Genomic DNA, 15739 nt, shown 5'->3' with positions numbered 1-15739 from the left:
GCACAGTGATGGCAGACCTATAAGTACTGAGGCTCATGGACGTTCCGTTGGGGCCACAACTACCAAGATTAAGAACCGCTAAGGGAAACAGACCGAGGGATCTGACAGTATCAACAATCAGCCGTCTGCAGAGATTACACGAAAGCTCTGATCTGCAGAACAAGTTACAAATATCTACATGGGAAACACATTTTTGTGTGTTAACAAGAATGTGTTTAGCAGTCAGGAATATGACATATAGCCAAACCACAAGGAACTTCATTTTTGCCTGGACATTACTTACGACAAGCTCCGACCATATAGTAGTGGATAAGTGTTCACATGGTTACCAAATCTGGAAAAAAAGCTGTTCGTCAATCCCTCATATGTTCTACAGTTTATTCATTGTGACGGAAGAAAATGAAATATCTAACAACCTGAGCAGACCCTCTTTAAATTGTAAATAGAATCTGTGTCTTCAAAACAAATTTTGCCTTGCCTTATCTGGTGTACCGTTAACTTCAAATTCTGCTCATTCTACTTACTCTCATTTACAAAGGAATTCATAATTAAATTAGTTGTGACTATTGCTTTAACATATTTGTAAAAGAATTATTATTTTAGAATTCTCTCTACTTTTGTTAGTACAATACTCAATGCCAAGATTATATGATGAACAGTTGGTGTTAACATTGTTCTTGCAGAACAGTCAATTCAGAAAATTATTATTATTATTATTATTATTATTATTATTATTATTCCGTTCTTTAGTTCAAAGGACCACACTTTTATTCCTTATTGGAACACAGACATGGGTTGTGTTATTCCATTATAACTTGCTAATGGTTAACTTAACAGACTTCTCATGTTTGATTTTATAATCTTTTTCTAAGCATCCAGTTGACCATCATTGATTATAATTGAATCAGCCATAAGCAGTTACCAAGGCTTACTTTATTCTTTCATGATTCTTAGAATTTACACGTAAATTTCGTATTATTTAACTGTTTGGTCATTTTAGCTCTGTTAGGATGCCATGATACAATTTGGAATATCCTGAGGTGGGCGCCAATGCACAAGACATTGCACTGACCACTTCCAGTATATATCGCTATAGACAGTTTTGCAAATTGTATTCATTGCCGTTTTGAAGCCACGTGGCTCCCTTGTTCAAAGGAAGTTCACAAATACATAAAGTACATTTGAGAGCTACATCTACGCTGATTTGGATCGTAAGCTGGAGAACTACTTTCGAGGTTGCATTCTATTCTCATGAAATAAACTTTGTGTGATAGAGAGCCTTGTTGTTGATAGTCATTACTACATGCAAGATGTCTGGTAAGACCAATCCAGTTTATATTCAGTGCTGAAGTAAAGATTTCGGTGTGAAGCTAGCTGGTGTTTTCCATTAGCATCGCTCCACATGTTCGTATTCAGTCATGATTCCACACAATGGAATGGGTCCACAAAGGTTGCAAATTCATTATATCTTGGAAACTGCTTACTGCATCATTTAGCATTTCATTTTATTCCGAGCAAACTTTTTTATTCGTTGTTAAATGCTCATGGAGGGTAAGGTTACTTTTCTTCTGATGATTCTGGATTACATTTCTGACGAAGTTGTCTTGGTTTGTACGAATAAGTGAGTGTTGAATTATCACTACAAGGTTGTTAACTTTGTCACTTGTGTTTAGAGGTAAATATATCAACCACTGAAACTAGGTGTTGCAATCTTATTTACCAGGAACATTGTATCGTGTATACTAGTTTATTTAAATGTGCCACGCCAGTGGAGTGCCATCTTGTTTTGCTTGCCACTCAACTGCAGTGTAGGCACTGAGAGCTATAAACAATAATCCGTTGAAACTCCACACATGCTAATTATATTTCAGAAAAGGACATAAGTCTACACATCATGTGCTGCTGAACACTCATTTGAGACTTACCGTTCTCCTGCTTCACTGATTTACTCTTATAATGTCTAATAGGAAGTTAATCATTTATTAAATGATATTTCAGCTACTGTATCTTAGCATTCTGAATTTATACTTAAGCAACCCGTGAGACTGATCCAGGCATGGCTGGACGCTATAAGTGGAAAGCTAACACACACATTCAAAGTAATCTGCTTCTCGCATGTATCTAATTATTCCTGTAATACATCCGTTATTTGACATGCAAGCCCATTCTTTTCGTTGTGCTGAATTCTTGTGTGTTGACGATTTTCTATATATATTCCATTCAAATAATGTTACTAATTTCGTTCTCTTGGGCATTACGTAATTCTACTCTCAATAGCATTTCGGTATCATAGAGTATGTATGACTATGTATCATAGTACGCTATCGTTTGCGATTACACAACAACCATACAAGTTTTATTTACATTTTGTTCTGTCATTTTCAGAAATACAACTTCCTTGTGTCATAGTTAAGAACCTCGTGATAAGGGCTCCACACCATAAGGAAATAATGGATGGTCACAGTTGGCGTGGTTTGCTTTAAATTTTTGCAATTTGCATATTCCTAAATTTTGAATTTCTACGTTTCTGAAGTTATCACATATTTAAATATAGACATGTAGCTTTACAAGTCCATTACAGTGCCAACAGAAGTTAAAACGAAGAAACACTTCTCAGCTTTTAATATTTAAACTTTGTCAAACTGTCTGTTGGTTTTACGTTGTCCTGAAATTGCTTCCCCAAGATAAAAACATTTAGTATATACTATTGTCTAGCAATTGTAACGACACAGTTAAATTACATATAAATCTGGGTTTATTTATCAACGATTTAAATGAATATTTATTTTCCTATGTATGTTACAGGTTCTTTCAAAATATGCTATGAATGCTTACACAGACTGAATACATAAATCATTTATTCTCGACTTTTGCCATTGCATCTCAAATTTCGAATTAAGCAACAGTAGAACTGAGATATATTTATTTATGTAGTACAATTAATTCATGTTTTATTGCTTCTAAAGCACACAGAAATCACCCTTGCTTTAAGAACGGAGGTCCGTTAGCTGCATTGTAGAGCGAACCTTAACACTTTTCTGTACAGCAGCACGACTTCCACTGTCATTATGATAATTTTCCCCACTTGCAACTTTATTTTCACGTGAAAATTTGTTCCAGTGAGTTAAATCATTCGAATTATAAATTTACAAAAAACAAGTACATTTTGTTTAAATTATCCTAATTATACATACAATCACAGTAGTAAGTTACAATCCAGCAAGTCCTGTGAGGCAGTGGCACACATCATATTCCAACAGATATGTTGTCGATAACACAGGATATTACTCTGACTTCCATCCACCGTCCAGTGCATTTATAAGCTAAACAACATTCACACACTTCTCCATCTTCTTTTACTTTAAATCCTTCATTGCTGCCATTTTAATTAATGCATAGTAACATGCGGCATACGACTATGTATATATAAAACTTATACATCTATACATCATTACACTTGCCCAACATATGTACGTAAACGTTTACACGAAAACACCACTAAGTTTGGAATATAATAGAGTATTCTTTGAAATACATTTACACATAAACAGTGGACCACAAAAAGTAATCACCAACTGACTCCAGATTGTTTGTTTATGTATAATATACACTTTTGTAGACAGCAACACGATTTTCGTGTAGGAGATCGTTCCGAAGTAGCCTGAAAGAAAAGAAAAAAAGGTAAAGTTAGTCCAGGCGTAAACTCAAAGGCAGCTTGTGATACAAAGTAGACAAAATCGTTTGCATTCATTTCAAGTAATTAAATTTACTGAAAGAAACACATCATAAGCATAATAAAACACAATCTCAGGTACTTCATAAGTATGTAAGATCTCTTGAATTAAATAGTTACTGAGATTCATATATATTCTCTTTACATTTGGGAACACCATTTATGTACTTGCTGTATTAAAATGAACTCATCAACGAACGTGAAAATTATACGTATGGTGTATTCATCAGGTGTAGCTGTTAGATCTTTGAGAATTTTCAGTAAACCGTGAAGCGTTATATTTGGCTATCGAATCTGTAGTGGTTAAAAACGCTTTATGTGTGCTATAATAGAGTAAACCTAGAGGTTGTTTATATTTCTGTATGTCTCTTCGGTCTAAATTGGACAAAACTTTCCTTTTGTTGATTTCTACAAAAACTGCTGTCTATATAGTTTGCAAAGGATCACATGCATTAGGGGACCCAAACAAAGTTGCAACACTCATTCCAAAGATCTCTTTAACATCTGCTACCGGAGCTACATCACATCGTCAGAAAGCTGCCTAGTGGATCTGATGAAGAAATTAGGCGTGAATCACGCGTATTTTACTACCGAGAAACGTCAACACAGAAAAGATGAATACCCTGCTTAATGAATCAATGAATCCTTGGAGCAATATGGATCATACTGCTTCTGTTCCAATAATAGTTCGCTCCTGAACTTCTGCTACCCAATACGTTGAACGCATGTCGTTCTGTGCCTCCCAGGTTATACGGCCTTCCCAAAATATATGAAGTTATACAAAAGCTGATACTGGATCTAGGCCAACAGAAATATATAAGAATGAAAGAACACGGGGAATAGAAGCCAAAGTAAGTGAACTCAAGCTATCATTAAGTGGGAAACAAAAATCTGATAAAGAAGAAATGGAAAATTATGAACTTCACTTGAAGTAATTCGTCAAAGCATTGCCTTGTAGACCTGTAAGGAGCAAGGTAGGAACCAAAAATTTATGAACGTTGTTGAATCCTTTTATGGACGAAGCGCATAAATGTAACAGCTCTGATTTAATAGTTAGCTTTGATAACTTTTCCTTGTTTGGTAAGGTACCTATAGTCCGTTATGTGCCACCAGCTACTCGTAGTTTAAGTGGGAAATGACGTCGTCATTTAAACATGCGCTAATCTGCACTTACTTTTTATTTAACAACCAGAATTTTGAATAGACTAACGGCGTCGCCACAAGTAAACCATTTCCACTCCTAGCGCTTAATTTATTTGTGGAGATTTTTGAAAAGAGAGCAGTTAATAATGATGTTCTAAAACCGGCAGCGATCTGGAGATACATTTATAGTGTGGTCCCATGCTGAAGGTTAATTCGTAGGGAATGCTAACTTTATCAATGAATGGCAGAAGGAAGAGTGTTGAAAGTCTTTGGGCGTCCAGGCAGGCGACCAGCTGCAACCATCCTTCGCAGACTGTTAGTATCTTAGGGCTTTGGTTCACAATGTTACTGTAGTGCTTGAAGCTGACAGCCTTTAGAACAAAGTCTTATAACTAGAATTTGTATTCTAAAAAAAAAATCTACAAAACTTCAAATTAGGTTATTTCAAGTGAAACGCCAGACCAACCTCAGAAAGAGGAAAGAGATTTTGCAATATAAATAACTTTCCTTCATTATGCGAAAAACATTTCTTAAAATTGTGAAGAAACATTAAGTGACAATGATTCTCGCTCATGGCTAAACAGTACTTCCTCTGGGTACTGTGAAGGACGACGGCCTTTCACGAAATATGGCTGTCTATAAAAATTGTCATTGTGGTAGAAGGTGCACACCATAACTCACAGTACAGGTTACAATGTTACTTATAATCCGTCTTGATTGCAAATTTTTTTATTCATATGACCGGTTTCGGTTCATTCAGAACCATCTTCAGCTCTGATATTTCAGTTACAGGAGTAACCCGTCGAAATCCAGCAACTTTCACATGCTGTGACGCATTATGTGAAAGTTGCTGGATTTGGACGGGTTACTCCTGTAACTGAAATATCAGATCTGAAGATGGTTCTGAATGAACCGAAACCGGTCATATGAATAAAAAAATTTGCAATCAAGACGGATTATAAGTAACATTATAAAATCACTGATTGCTTTTATCCCATCAGACATTATGTCTGTTTTTGCAAAAAATGTCACAGTACAGGAATGGTGAATCGAGCACTAACAGCGCACGCCTCTTCTACGGGCGAGCAAATTTGAAGTAACTGAGAATTGTATCTGGATGGTTTTTATCCGTGAAATACAACTACAGTAGGAAACTGGTTGTGGTCAAAGAAGCAGTGGAAATGTAACTGGCAAACAATCTGATGTAACTGGCAAACAATCTGATGAACCAGGATGAGAATCTCCATCTATAACAGTTATGAAAATCTCTGACTACAAGTCTTCACCGTCAAAGCAGTTTATGTTCTTAATCTCTGCTGCCTAGCATACTGTGACCTGCCACCAATTTGAACGATGAAACAATTGAATCGCTATTATTCTGGGTCTGCGATATCTCGAGCAGCTCTGTGATTCTTTATGTTCGGCACTTGTAACATTTTATCTCTGACGCATACGTTCCATCTTCTTCTGGCACCGTAGTGCCGCCTATGTTATCAGTGACTCATGCGCACTGAACTTCGTGGTACTGCTTCGAGTCAAGTGGTTCTGACTTGACATTCAGTAGCCAGTCACCAGTTAGCCTTTACACTAGTTGGAAGGTCTCAGCAGCGATCCCAAGTGGGAGTACTGCTGTCCCAGGTGAACGGCCGAATGACGGAGTGTTCAACAGACCCTGTCTGACTAGGACTAATATGAAACAAGCGGTTTATAAATTGAAGGCGACAAGTGTCATTTGAAAGGTCTCTGTTGGATTCCTTTCATGTTAATTTCTTAAATCTGTTGTCATTTACGGCATAAATTCCTCTTCTAAATTTACTGTGGTGTTTCTGACTATTTGGGAGGAGACTGAGCAGTGAAACGTGTTACTTTTACACATAAACAAGAACGATCTGTCACACTACTACACTTTAAAACATAGTTTATATGTAATTAATTGTCACACAGTCTCATAAGGAACCTACATCCGCTTTCTTTTATATACTGTATATGATAAGATACTGTCATCCCCCTTCCCTTCTGTGTGAGAGGATGAATGAGCAAATGTATTTCTAGTTGCATGCTTGATGGTAGCAGACAAGCCTGTCTGCTAGAGAACAGTAGGACCAACGTCGGAACAGGTAGCTACGCTTATATATATATAATCACTGGTTGTCGTAAGATGACTATTAAAAGATTATAGTTAATGTTAGTCTGGTTGGGAATTTGGTAAGCTAGACTGGATACCTGGTGAAACAGTTGCTCAGTAATGCAAGGTTAACTTCCCCAGATAGCTCACAGCTTTTAACCCGCTTTTATTGTCTTGAATATCAGCACCGCTTTCAGAATCCCTTAATGCATCAACATTACACACTAGGCGCTACATAAGAACCAAAACTCTGCGGTGCAAAAGAGATGTAATGACAGGATGAGCATCAGCAGGAAAGCTAATCTGAAAACTAGATTACCGAAATGGCCTGTACCGAAAGCATTCCTCTTCCATCTAAGTAAATGAGGACTTGTGTTCTATCCTACACGGGAGTAGGTAGCAATAAAGTAGGCGACCACAGCAGAAATGACGATAGAGAGACCTGTGCAACAAATAGGTGATTCTGTGTGGTCTGTAACGACAGAGTTCACTTAGTGAACGGCTGACCAGAAGCGGAGTCCAGATTGCAGCGAAGCCTGTCGTAAGAAGTAATAAATCCGTCCAATGAGTGAGCTAAATCAGAACTTTCAAACGGGAATGGTCGAGTTCTACCTGTTTGGAGCGATAATTGTGGGTTCAACGAAGTGTTTTCTTTATTCTTCACGAACTTTTCATTCTCTAGACAGAGCCAGGGAGTTTTCGGACATATACCAGACATTGGAACATTGGAACATTGGGGTCCCCAATTGGAAATATTTCGGCGAGCGTTTACATTTTTGACATTCGTCGTACAACAAAGGGAAAAAGTCCCGACATCTTTGTCCAGAACTGTAGGACGGTAACTGTTTTTAACTTAGTTCTGGGACAATATGAGCCACACAAAAAATTAAAGCCTAGTGTGCGTGAATGTGTGCTTGTTTATGAGTATATTCACTAAATTCGATGACTTGCTCAAGATTTACACTCTGTCACTGTCGATCGCATTTCAGTCAACGCGAATGATGAGAATGTGATTCTGCCGGCCGTGGTATTTATTTGCGGTATCGGTTACGTTCTCTGGGATGCCGTGGGACAACTTGCTCGTTGTATGGTGCCACTATCTCTGATTCCATGTCGTGATCGGTATTCGGGTTACAGGAGGAATATGAATTGTTATCTGATAACTGAAATACCATCTTCAGGTGCTCCACTTACTTACAGGATGGAAGTAGATAGTCAGGAAATAATCTCTGCAGATGTGTCATGCGCAACAAAGAAGGATGATTAAATGTACGGCATTGTATATAGTGCTGACGCCATATTTCATACGTACATAACTATCAATATACTAACTAGTATGCGCACAGAATAAGTTGCCACGTATCTGTGCAGACAGTGTGGTACGGGAGATGACGGCGACAGTGGCAGGGGCTCTGTTGTAAACAACCAGGGGGTAAGAACGGTACAGTTCGAGCCTACGCACCGACCTATAACTCAGGTAATTGCAAGCTGCAGGTAATAAGTTTGCAAACAATCACATCAACAGGTTATGTCAGTAAGACCAATCAAATGAAAATTATGAACACTCAAAGACAACAGCTTTACACTAAAGTGCCGAAAAAACAACACAAGGCCGACTGCGCAATTCCAGAAGAATTCTCGTTAAACAAAGGACGAGTAATAAACTTAGCCAATACGCAGCATACCAGTTTAGGTGGTTTACTGCACAGATCGACACCAAAATTCTTAGTTCCTTTAGATGTTATCAGGCAGATTCAAGTTAACATTATAACTGTAATGTAAATACAATGTTTATAATAGTAATCCCTATCTTGTAAATGCTATGTAATGTATATGTTCTTGAAACACCAATCCACTAAACCTACAGAACTTGGATAATTGGTAGGAACGTTTGGAATTATAGTATTCTGTTCCAATTTTTGAATAATAAAATCGTAAAAGGCAGTATTACAAACTGAAACATGGGTTCTTACAGCTCTTGAAGAGTCTGTAATAATTCACATCAAGTACTCAAGCGCTATTGTCGAGAAAGGCTGCGGATATTTGACGACGCCCGCGCGAGAAGACAGCAGACCGATCTTAGCATCATTCTTATCCAGCATCTATCAGAGATCATTGGAACAGCGGAAAGTTCTACTGGACTGGAAGCGATTTATAAATAGGGGAGAAGATCGGATGCACATAATTACCGGCCAATTTCACTGACATCGGTTTGTTATAGAATCATGGAACATCTTTTGTGTTCAGACATAATGACCTCTCTAGACTCTGAGAAGCTCATCTGTAGAAACCAGCACGGTTTTAGGAAACAGCGGCCATGCGAGACACAGCTGGCCCTCTTTGTGCGTGATATACAACAGGCTCTAGATACCGGCTCCCAAGTTGATGCCATATTTCTCGGTTTTCGAAAGGCGCTCGACCCAGTTCCGCACTGTCGCTTGCTCCAAAAAGTGCGCGGTTAAGGTCTATCCGATGACATATGCGGTTGGATAGAAAGTTTTCTAACAGACAGAGAGCAGTATGTCGTCCTGAATGGGGTGCCTTCAACAGAAACAAGCGTAACTTCAGGTGTGCCCCAGGGCAGCGTAATAGGTCCGCTGCTTTTTACGATTTACATAAACGATCTGGCTGATGGTATTGACAGCGGCATTAGACTGTTTGCCGATGATGCTGTAGTCTGCAGGAGAGTAGTATCACACGAAAGTTGTGAACAAATCAGTGAGGATTTGCGGAAAATAAATGCGTGGTGTAATGACTGGCAGTTATCTCTCAATATCTGTAAGTCTAACCTACTGCGTATAACAAGGCGAAAATCCTCATTAATGTAAGAGTACAAAATAAATGCCCAGTCTTTTGAAGCGGTAACATCCGTCAAGTATCTGGGTGTGACTATTCGAAATGATCTCAAGTGGAATGATCAGATTACACAAGTAGCGCGCGAGGCGAACTCCAGATTGCGGTTTATTGGTAGAATCCTGAAGCGATGCCGTCCTTCAACAAAGGAAATTGCTTACAGTCCAAAGAAAAGCGGCGAGATTAGGGACTGATACATTTAGCCATCGCGAGAGCGTTAAAAATCTCATAGAAAGTTTGAAGTGGGACACACTTGCAGATAGACGACGCGCTATACGGAAGGGGCTGCTCACTAAATTCCTAAATCCGATCTTCGCCGAGGATGTAGAGCATATATTATTACCACCAACTTTCAAATCGCGCAATGATCGCCACTCAAAGATAAGGGAAATTAGAGCTCGTACTGAGGCGTTCAGGCAGTCGTTTCTCCCTCGCGCGATCCGCGAGTGGAACAGAGGGGGGTAAATTTGACACGAATTGTGCCTTCCGCCACACACCGCTTGGTGGCTAGCGGAGTATGTATATAGATGTCGATGTAGAAGTCTGAATACATTAACGATCTCGGATAAATGAAGTGCATTCAATTTTCAGTATATTTAAAAATACAGAAGTTAATATTCCATAGTTAGCAGACACCACAACTGTACAGAGAACCAAAATACGCTTCTGTCAAACATACCTACATAATTGTTTAAACAATGCACACAAACTGTTGTCATTTATCATGAGAGCACTTGTACAACAATATTGGCTTATGTATTCATGGATAAACTTTCATTCGTAGTTGTTGTAAATTGAGTGTGTCAGAACGTCGATGACATTTCTTTAATTAAATATTCTTGTAATTCATTAGTTTAGTCCAGGAAGTGCTCAAGATGAATCAAATTATGTTGTAGCACGAAAGAGCAATGCGATTTTGGTAGGGATAAGCAGACAGAAGCGGAACAATATGTGAGCCAAGTGGAGACTGGGACTTCTTGAGTGAAGAGCTCAAGGGAACGATTCGAGACGCTTTGTGGCAAGTTCTGGAAGAAGGCTGACCTGTCTAGAGAAACAGGCACGATTCAGCCGTACAGGTGATTGTTTCTGGAAGCTGAATGGCCGCTGGAATACTCTAATATTTGAAGGGACTGTATATAGGACTGAATGTGTTCCAGTGTAGAACCAGATTTATTCTGCTTGTGTTGAGGAACTTAGGATAGACAGAGTGAGTTACTGTCATTTTGTATTGCATGTGTTAGTTTGCGAATTATCAAGTTGAACTCTGAATTGTTTTGAGCTGATGAATATTTCGTGTATTATGATAATGAAATAGACTTAGTTTTCGCGTCTGTTCGATGTCTACTTAGTTTGCAGAATTTGCTACCATTCTCGTAACACTCTCAATACAACTTTAGTGAATTTGATAATGGTATTTTCTGTCTGTATTTTAACTGAATATCATAGGACCGCTTCCCGTTTATTTTAGATGTCTTTTCTTGAGTAAATAATATTCAACATAATTAATTACAGATGTTAGAATAGAACACTTGTTATTAAATTATTCATTTCATCTTTTATTTTGTATTTCTGTGTTCTTCATTAACTCGCAATTCTAGCCGATGTATAGACCATTTGACTGCAGGATCACAGCTACAGTTTATTGTTTGCAACGAATTAGCTACAGGGCGTGAAAGCAGACGTGCACGCCTTGATCCTAAGACTACATCTAGCTATTCTTTTTAAGCAAAGCCGTGCACAGCCCAAGTACCTAAAGTACGAGTGCCCACAGATAAGACGCGCCTCTCACTTTTTAGTAAAACTTTAAGGTCATTCTTACTTGATCACTGTTACTATTTAATATCAGACTCTTATCATGATGTGAAACACAAAACTTTAAACAAAATGCAAAATATGTTACTACAAATTACTGCAAGCTGTCTTGTAGATAAAGGCAATCGAACAAACTCACCCCTCCGAGAGAAAGCACTTAGACTTACATAACATCGAATATTATAGAATATACTTCTATTAACTTAATAAGGAAGTATCAGAACCTATGAGAAAACGCTAAGGTTAGTAAAAACATTTTTTGCCCAGTGGGACGTGATCCAGCGACGTATCAAGTGTCTCACTTTATAGTTCTGTATCCTTACAAATTGCGCTATACCGGCCATGCATGACGTTGCACAATACTTTGCGTCTTAGTAGCTCCTGAAAGCTTTAATCGTAGATATGTTATTAACTGACATTTAATTACAATATATTGTAACAAGGACAATGCGTTTATTATTGATTCTCAGTGAGCCGTTGCCTTGAAATGGCATACTTCCATAATACACAAGTTGCAATAACTCTTTAACCACCAATATGACTTTACCCGTCATTTTATTATCACAGATTGTAGGACGGTTTTTCGAGAAATCCTCAGATTTGGTTGGGCTTAGAAACGGCATGCACATTGAAGAGCCAAAGAAACTGGTACAGTTGCCTAATATCGTGTAGAGCCACCGCGAGCACGCACAAGTGCCGCAGCACGACGTTGCATGGACTCGACTAATGTCTAAAGTAGTGTTGGAGGGAACTGACACCATGAATGCTGCAAGGCTGCCGCCCATGACCCCGTAAGAGTACGAGGGGCTGGAGATCTCTTGTGAACAGCACGTTGCAAGGCATCCCAGATATGCTCAATAATGTTCTGTATGGGAAATTTGGTGGCCAGCGGAAGTTTTTAAACTCAGAAGAGTGTTCTTGGAGCCACACTGTAGGAATTCTGGACGTGCGGGGTGTCGCATTTTTCTGCTGGAATTATCCAAATCCGTCGGAATGCACAATGGACATGCATGGATGCAGGTGGTCAGGTAGGATTCTTACGTACATGTCACCTGTCAGAGTCGCATCTAGACGCATAGAGATCGCATATCACTCCAACTGCACACGCCCCACACCATTACAGAGCCTCCACCAGCTCGAACAGTCCCCAACTGACTGCAGGGTCCATGGACTACTGAGGTTGTCTACATACCCGTACACGTTCATTCGTTCGATACAATTTGAAACGAGATTCGTCCGACCAGGCAACATGTTTCCAGTCATCAACATTCCAATGTTGGTGTTGACGGGCCCAGGCGAGGCGTAAAGCTTTGTGCCGTGCAGTCATCAAGGGTACACGAGTAGCCTTTCCGTTCCGAAAGAACATGTCGATGATGTTACATTGAATGGTTCGCACGCTGACACTCAATGATGGCCCAATATTGAAATCTGCAGCAATTTGCAGAAGGGTTGCACTTCTGTCACGTTGAACAACGATTCTCTTCATCATCGTTGGTCTTATTCCTGCAGGCTTTTTTTCCGGCCGCAGCGATGTTGGAGATTTGATGTTTTGCCGGATTCTTGATATTCACGGTACACTCGTGAAATGGTCATACGGGAAAATCCCCACTTCGTCGCTACCTCGGATAGAATGTGTCCCATTGCTCGTGCTCCGCTTATAACACCACATTCAAACTCACTTAAACCTTCAGAATGAGATTTTCGCTCTGCAGCGGAGTGTGCGCTGATATGAGACTTCCTGGCAGATTAAAACTGTGTGCCGGACCGAGACTCGAACTCGAGACTTTTGCCTTTCGCGTGCAAGTGCTCTACCAACGGAGCTACCCAAGCACGACTCACGCCCCGTCCTCACAGCTTTACTTCTGCCAGTACGTCGTCTCCTACCTTTCAAACTTTACAGAAGCTCTCCTGCGAACCTTGCAGAACTAGCACTCCTGAAAGAAAGGATATTATGGAGACATGGCTTAGCCACAGCCTGGGGGATGTTTCCAGAATGAGATTTTCACTCTGCAGTGGTGTGTGCGCTGATATGAAACTTAAAGCTTGATAACCTACCATTGCAGCGGCAGTAACCGATCTAACAAGTGCGTCACACTCTTGTCTTACATAGGCGTTGCCGACGGCAGCGTCGTATTCTGCCTGTTCACATATCTTTGTATTTGACTATGCAGGCCTATACCAGTTTCTTTGACGCTTCTGTGTGTAATGTATATACATATGGGCTTCAACTGAAAGCCAATATGGTGTCTCACGGCCCTGTATTGAAAAGAGATGGCGTCATGTCACGTAGATGGCATTCTTCCACCTCATTGGTCTACATTCGAACGCACAGTCAGAATATCGGACATGATAGTCTTGCTCTCCACGCTTGAAAATACTCCCCAACGATCGTTTCCCACCCTGTGACGTCAGAAACTCGTCACGCTCAACGCTCGGAAGCATGGTCCGTATACCGACGGCATTAGGAACAACGGGAGAGAAGAGTCCTGCGCTCACGACGAGAATGCGTTTCTGCACGGGTGCCACGTTCTTTCGCGCGAGCTCTAGCTAAACATCGTGCATGTGAGCCTGGAACGTAGTACTCAGACCTCTGTCGGAGATTTGATTTCGAGTTATCCACACTGAGTGGGTGTGCTGTGGTTGAGACTGCCGTATCCGTATCGGAGCTTCGTGGCCGCTGGGGTGCTGGCAGCACTCGCCGCTGAGAGCCGGGCCGTGTTCGCGGCTGATCCGTCCTCCGAGCCCCCCCCCCCCCCCCACCGCCCTTTACCACCAACGTCACACCCGCACCACGAGCCTACTCTTGCCCAGCGAGCCAGCAGCGTCAGCACAGAAAACTAAAGGGCGCCACACGCAAAACACTTTCTTCATAAATTTGCTTCTGACAATAAATTTCGCCTCACCGTACGACTCGACACAGTTGCAATACTCCATCGCCTGAGAATAATGCCCAACAGCAATCCAAACTTGGAGGACGTATACAGTAGTGTAGCAGGAAACAGTGATTGGGACTCCAGAGAAATGGCGTGCACGCAGGCCCACCAGAAAAGTGAAGCACTCAGTGCCATCGCATAGCTTTAACGAACTGTGCAGCACAGTCCGCAGCTTTAATTACTGTTGTTTCACATTTTTAACATTCTGTGACTTGAGCCCTCTGCCCGTGTTCTATAACAGGGTTTCCCAAGAAGTGTTCTGTACAACGCTGGTATTCCTCAGGAAATGTGTAAGTGCTCCGCTAAAAACTATTAATAACGTGGCGTTTTCTTTTTTTGACATTCTGACTTACTAATTAATATTAAAAATTTTAATATTTTTCTGTTTTATTGGTTATAATTTAAAATTGAAGTAATCACTAACTAAAACGATTTTTTGTTAGTTTTTGAAAAAATGTATTCAATGTCGAAATAAACGAGGTACGCCATCAGAATACCGGGATTCTCAGTGTGTTCCGTGAGAGGAAAAGTTTGGAAACCACTGGTCTACAGTGACTGGAGGAACTGCTGCTCACACTGGATTCGCATTCGGGAGGACGACGGTTCAATCCCGCGTCCGGCCATCCTGATTTAGGTTTTCCGTGATTTCCCTAAATCGCTCCAGGCAAATGCCGGGATGGTTCCTTTCAAAGGGCCCGGCAGACTTCCTTCCCCATCCGCCCCTAATCCGATGAGACCGATGACCTCGCTGTCTGGTCTCCTCCCCCAAAAACCAACCAACCAACCAACTGCTGCTCGGGTGCGGAAGTTGACCCCCCCCACCTCAGGACTCCCCCCGAACCATCTTCGACTGCTTCTGGGCGGCACACTTTCCTCACTTTGTGGAGTAACGGCGTATCAGGCGCCTAAATAAGAACTGCAGTGGCTGGGAGTGTATGGGGGAGACACCTCTAATCTGTCTGCTGAACTATACTTTCCACGACCGTGGGCGTAATGTGAAGCCGCCTATCCACAGTTTAGAGTAATACTATAGCTGTTGCGAAAGTCCACAAAATGGAACTACTGGTATTTTACAACGCTAAATGGTCAATGGGGCTCAGAGATTTTCTTTATATAATTTTGCAAGAATCCATCGCATTT

The 15739-nt window shown here is 40.5% G+C and overlaps 1 long non-coding RNA gene across 1 annotated transcript in view; it reads right to left on the bottom strand.

Annotated features, from left to right (window-relative positions):
- Positions 1–2841: 2841 nt before the first annotated feature.
- The window catches only part of LOC124613925, a 637976-nt gene continuing 625078 nt past the window's right edge, over positions 2842–15739 (bottom strand). The window contains exon 3 of the long non-coding RNA XR_006979656.1: positions 2842–3661. This is a non-coding gene — a long non-coding RNA (uncharacterized LOC124613925). The remainder of the gene's footprint in view (positions 3662–15739) is intronic.

Source organism: Schistocerca americana, chromosome 4, assembly GCF_021461395.2.
Source record: "Schistocerca americana isolate TAMUIC-IGC-003095 chromosome 4, iqSchAmer2.1, whole genome shotgun sequence".
Classification (NCBI taxonomy): Eukaryota; Metazoa; Arthropoda; class Insecta; order Orthoptera; family Acrididae; genus Schistocerca; species Schistocerca americana.
The sequence above is the reverse complement of the archived record's forward strand: the minus strand, read 5'-3'. Positions and strand labels throughout refer to the sequence as shown.